Here is a 5,411-nt window from a genome sequence, read left to right on the forward strand (position 1 = left end):
CCCGGCCCAAGGGGGCTGGGGAGTCGGCAGGTGCAACAAGCCGAGTCAGCACCAGGGCAGGGAGGGGACTTCGGAAATGAGTAACCAGGCAGGGGTGAGGGGGAAGTGAGCCTGGCACCCCGGAAAGAAACGGGAAATGGCTCGGGTCAGGCCTGCCCTGTTTCCTGGCCCCAGGAAATCCATTGTTAAACCAGGCCTGTGGACCACTTCCCATGGGGGGAGGGTGAGGACAGGCAAGAGGTGAAGGTGCAGCCAGCACAGCACAGAGCTCAGGAGCCAGAGTCGGAGAAGCTGCTGAGCTGGGGTGGCTCCCAGTGGGGGAGAAGCCTGGGAAGCCCTCGGGGAGGCGGCAGCTTCAGGGAGGTGCCTGATTAGATGGACAGCTTCTATACCACAGAGGAGCTGGCGGGCACAGTGACCAGACAGCATAAAAGGTGGACAAGGTGGGAGGCCGCAGCTCTCCCTGTGACTGGGCTCCCACGGATACTGCTATTTGCACAACAGAAAAGCCGAAGGTCGGCATGGGTGGGGGCCCCAGTTTATTCTGTCCTTCCCTGCCACCCATTTAGGGTGATCAGCCATGCATCCAGGGAACTCAGAGCTGGACACGGGATGTTGCTTCCCATGGGCACAAAATGACCGCCACAGCTCCAAGCCTCGTCCCACATAACAGTACAGTGCGTAAGGGGAAACGGGGTGGGGGTGCAAACAGATCCCTCTTGGACATCTCAGAAGCCCTCGGGAAGGCCCTCCCCTTGCATTTTGACAGGACTGGGTGACCCATCGCTACTCATCCTCTACCACTGAGGCTTTATCCACCGACGAAGGGGGAATGGCTGCTCGGCGGCACCGAGGGAGTGGCCGTTACTGGACGTGCCTGTGGGGAAGAGCATGGATGAGGAAGTCGGGGTTCCCTCTCTGCCCCTCACGAGCTGCATGGTGCGTGGCTCCCTGTGCACGGTGAGCACAGCCCTGCCGGCAATACGGGGTGATGGGAGGGGCTGCCCTGCAGAGTCCTGGGAAGATGAAGTGAGATGAATGGGAAGAGTGCTGACCGTGGTGTTTGGCAAACGTGCGGCCACATGGCGGCTGGTGTCGCAGACAGCTGGTGCCGTGAGTTCGACTCCCTAGACGGCCACCGGTCCAGCACAGACCCCTGCTCACATGCCTCGGTCTCCCTCTGCGGGGGTGCTGGAGGGTGGGGAGCCTCAAAGCTGCCCCTCAACCTCCTCATTCTTGCATAGCGCCTCCATGTCAACCACCCTCGGGGGCTTCTCCGAAAGTGCAGACACTGAGTCAGAGGAGACGTTTATTTATACATTTTTAAGTATTCGTTTAATTTTGTTACCATTATTTTAATTTGCTGTAGGGCACATGTGCTCCCAGAGAGAGACAGGGAGAGAGGGAAAGTGAGAAAGCAAGCCAACAGGTATGGGACTCAAACTGTAGTCAGCCATATGGGAGTCCAGCACCTTAACTACCACGCCACCTGCTGACCCCCACAGAGAGACTTATTAATTTTTATTATTATTTTAATGCCAGAGGGTGCTTGCACACATCAGAAAGAGGGTACCCCTGCAGGGCCTGGTCATGCTATAATCACTCCCACACCCCCATCTCCCCAGGGTCCTGGCAGGTGCATACGCGCCAACTATGTGACCAGGTTTGTATCTGAGAGACAGCGCTGGCTGTCCCTGGGAAGAGACCCCAGGGAGGGGAGGAGAGGAAGGGTCACATAACAGGCTGCCAAGTCAGATGGCCAGCCTGGCATGCTGAAGAGCAGGGCTGTGGGGGTGGGGGAGAGGAGGAGCTGCTCCTGGACCTCCTTTGAAGGTGGAGCCGATGGGATTGATTGCCAGATGGAACATGGATACAAGAGGGAGAGAGAAACACGCCAGGTATGTGTGCATGTGTGCCCATAATCCCCAGGAGGATGGAGAAGGGATCGTGGTGTGGCCATCGCCCTGGGGGGTGATTTCTCACTTTCCCTCTCTGTCTCTGCCTCTGTCTCTCCCCAGTGAGCATACACATTCTATAGCAAATTTTTTAAAAAATGGGGCCAGCAGATGACATAGCAGGCGTCCCTGGGCTCCCACACTGCCGGCCGCGATTTGAGGCCTGCACCCCGTGGCTTGAAACTCATGCCAGGCATGTGCGCGTGCGTGCCCAAGATCCCAGGAGGAGAGTGGAGGAGGAGGACTGCAGCGTGACCAACCCCCTGGGGGGTGATTTCTTGCTTTCCCTCTCACTGTCTCTGCCTCTCTCCAGTGAGAGCACATGCCCTAAGGCAAAAACCTCTAAAACAAAACAGAACCAACACCTAGCTGTTTGTAGGCTTTTCTGTCCAGACCCAGCCTGTTTTAGCACCCCCCCCACATAGATCTGGTTGCACCCTAACGATCTGAGAAGCGGAGGAGGACCACAGGTGGCAGTGACACAGGCTCTGTGAGGTGACCACCTGGGGGGCGTGACGCAGGCTGGCTGAGGCCAGGAGTGGGCCAAGGCATCCAGACCCTAGGGTACCTCTCTTGATCATGGAAGAAAGACACTACCAAAAACATTCCCTTTTTCTCTGCCCTGCAGCCCGCTGGCCCTGGTTCGGACACAGTCCCCCCTCAGCCTTTCAGCACACGCAACTTCCTGAGCAGCACAAAGGCCTCAGGGGCATCCGAGGGGCAGCACCAGCTCTCTGAACCCCGGGCCAGCTCCCAGGGTCGCAGCGTGCTCTCCCTGAGCACCAGGCCTTGCTCGTAAGCTGGGGACTCGGTGGCACAGGCTGTGACCGCGTCCCCTTGTCCCTGCAGCAAGCATGCAGATGACCAGGCTCAAGGCACCAAGCGCCATTCCCGGGTGTGGGCGCTTCCTGGCCGTCTGACAACAGGGACGAATGTCATGGCCAGGCAGCTGAGCGCCCGGGGTGTTGGCCTGGGATTCCCGGCCTTATGGGGCACGTCAGCGGGAGCCCAAGTGTTCTGCCTTTCACACCCCGTGCCCAGTGCCCCCTGGCCTTGCAGGCCCTCGCTTCCATGTCCCAGGCTGCCCAGAAGAAGGGAGGGAGGAAGGAAGGAGGACGCTGCAGAGAGGCAGGGGCCTGCGGAAGGGCGCAGGGCTGGGCCAGGCCAGGGTCCGTCAGGAGCAGAGGGTCCCGGCAGCAAGGCAAGAGAGCGGTGGTCCTCGTGCTCCTCTGGGAGGGAGAAGCCCAGGTGAAGATAGGGGACGAGCAGGAGGCAGGGCCCTGTGAGGCCACTGCTCAGACCCAGGTTGAGTTGGAGAGGTGGAGGAGGCACAGGAGGAGAGGGTACAGGAGGGCTGGTCATGGCCGGTCTTGGGAGCTGTGCCCTGCCCTATCACCTTGGCTAACCCCGCAGGCCTGGAGGCAAGTTCTCAAAATCAAGTGTGAGTCAGGGTGAGCAGCAGCGGTGGCTGCAGCGGTGGGAGGCCGTGAGTGCACAGCGGACGGGACTGGCGTTTCCTGTGTCCCTCGGCAGTCTACCCTGGGTGTTATGGGAGATCTGTACCTGGCCCAGTGTCACCATCCCCAGGGACAGCCCAGATGGGCCCAGGGCAGACCTCAGTGAGGCCTCCAGCTGTACTCCAGTGCTGGCCTGCCCACTGACCAGGGCACTGCCCATTCCCAGAAGGCAGCCTGCCCCAGGGGCCATTCACCCGGCCAGGCGGGCGGTCCAAGGGGCGGGCCCAGCCCGGGAACCAGGAGTGAAGGAGGAAAGACATGGCGCCCCTGCCCTCGAGGTGTCCGAGCACAGGTACTGGGGGGCTCCTGAGATGTCCTATGGCGCTGGAGGCGGCTACCCGAGGGCGAGCTGGGGACAGAGCCTCAGAGTCTCTCCCAAGGGCTGTTTATTTGGAGCTCCAGCCTCCCTGGAGGACTGCATGTGGGGAGGCCAGGGAAGCTTTCCGAGCATGGGTTCTGGCTGGCCTGGGTTCCCACGACAGTCCAAGGCGGACAGGCTGCGGGCTTAGGGGCGCCAACACGATGATGGAAACTTGAGGCCTTCAGCCTCTCCCTTGTTATGGAAGCGACAGATGCCAGAGGCCACCCAAACGTGTGTCCCTCTGAGTGGACGGCTGCTGGCCTGTGATGGCATCAGTGTCATGTCCAGCCCCTCGGTCTCCAGGGTCCCTCTCTGCCGTCCTCTAGAAGGAGTAAGGGATAGGGCGACGATAGGAACCTTCAAGCAGTCCCGACTATGACATCTGCCGGGCCCAGCACCAAGTGACCGTGCTGGCCCCATGCCTAAGAGTGTAAAGAGTCTCAAGAAGGTGACCACAGACCATTAAACCCAGCGTGGGTCCTTCTGAGAGTGGAGGCCTGCAGAAGGGGAGGAGGAGAAAAAAGTCCGGGGCACGGGGAGCGAGAACGCTATACGGGCGTCCTGGGTGCACATGTGACACACGCAAAGTCCCTCGGGCTGCGCCCAGGCTCCTAACGGCCCAGAGTCTGCTTCGTTTTTTCCGTCCTCGTTCTTGCTATAGGGTGCATGTGCTCATCAGAGAGACAGAGAGGGAAGGCGAGAAATCAGCCCCCAGGGGATGGCCGCACTGCAATCCCCTCTCCTCCATTCTCCTCTCGGGATTTTGGGCACCCACGCTGGGTGAACTTCAAGCCAGTGGGTCCAGGACTCGAGCCTCGGTCGACCACGTGGGAGTCCAGCACCTTAACCACTACGCCACCTGCTGGTCTCTCCGCAGAGGTAGTTCGCATGACGCACACAGCTTAGAATAGCAGCAGGCACAGAGGCTCGGTGACTCCCCTGAAGTCGCTAACCTCCCTGCCTGGTACCACCCTCTGTGGTCCCTGAGTAGAGATTAGGTCGTGAAGGTATTGAAAGGAACGTAGTGCCTCTGGGCGTCCGCAGGGGGCTTTGGGGCCAGCTCCTGCGGGTTTATCAGTAGAGGGAGAGTCACACAGGCGTTCAAACCTGGCCACTCTGCTCTGTCCTCGCCCTCACCGTGGGCTCCCACGCAGCCTCGGACACCACGCACACACTCACTCACGCACACCCGCTCGTACACTCCCACATACTCCCTGAGCTACCTCTCACGCGGAGCAGCGGCACTGGTGACTCCTGCCAGGCCCAGGCTGGCCTCACAGGCTCCCCCTAGTGGCTGGCGGAATGCAACTGCTCCCAGCGCCCTGTTGTGCCTCGACTGTCCACTCAGTAGAGTAGGAACTGGACTCCCAAGAAATAGCCAGACTGAGGCTGGAGCTAAAGACCCCCAGGGACTGGACCTCGAGGGCTCCCAGGTTGGGCAGTAAAACAGGTACCTGGACTGAGGCCAACCAACACTCCCCCACCTGCAGGCTCCCCACCTGTAGAGCTCCCCACCTGCAGAGCTCCCCTACCTGTAGAGCTCCCCCACCTGCAGAGCTCCCCCGCAGCAAGCCCCCA

The 5,411-nt window shown here is 60.4% G+C and overlaps 2 long non-coding RNA genes across 2 annotated transcripts in view; one reads left to right on the forward strand and one right to left on the reverse strand.

Annotated features, from left to right (window-relative positions):
* LOC102487090 (uncharacterized) overlaps positions 1 to 5,411 on the reverse strand; it is a 10,759-nt gene that overhangs the window by 2,798 nt on the left and 2,550 nt on the right. Inside the window, exon 2 of the long non-coding RNA XR_334131.3 lies at positions 802 to 877. This is a non-coding gene — a long non-coding RNA (uncharacterized LOC102487090). The remainder of the gene's footprint in view (positions 1 to 801; positions 878 to 5,411) is intronic.
* LOC114007334 (uncharacterized) overlaps positions 3,617 to 5,411 on the forward strand; it is a 9,045-nt gene continuing 7,250 nt past the window's right edge. The window contains exon 1 of the long non-coding RNA XR_003548960.1: positions 3,617 to 3,764. This is a non-coding gene — a long non-coding RNA (uncharacterized LOC114007334). The remainder of the gene's footprint in view (positions 3,765 to 5,411) is intronic.

This window comes from Tupaia chinensis, unplaced genomic scaffold (genome assembly GCF_000334495.1).
Source record: "Tupaia chinensis unplaced genomic scaffold, TupChi_1.0 Scaffold000159_1, whole genome shotgun sequence".
NCBI lineage: Eukaryota > Metazoa > Chordata > Mammalia > Scandentia > Tupaiidae > Tupaia > Tupaia belangeri.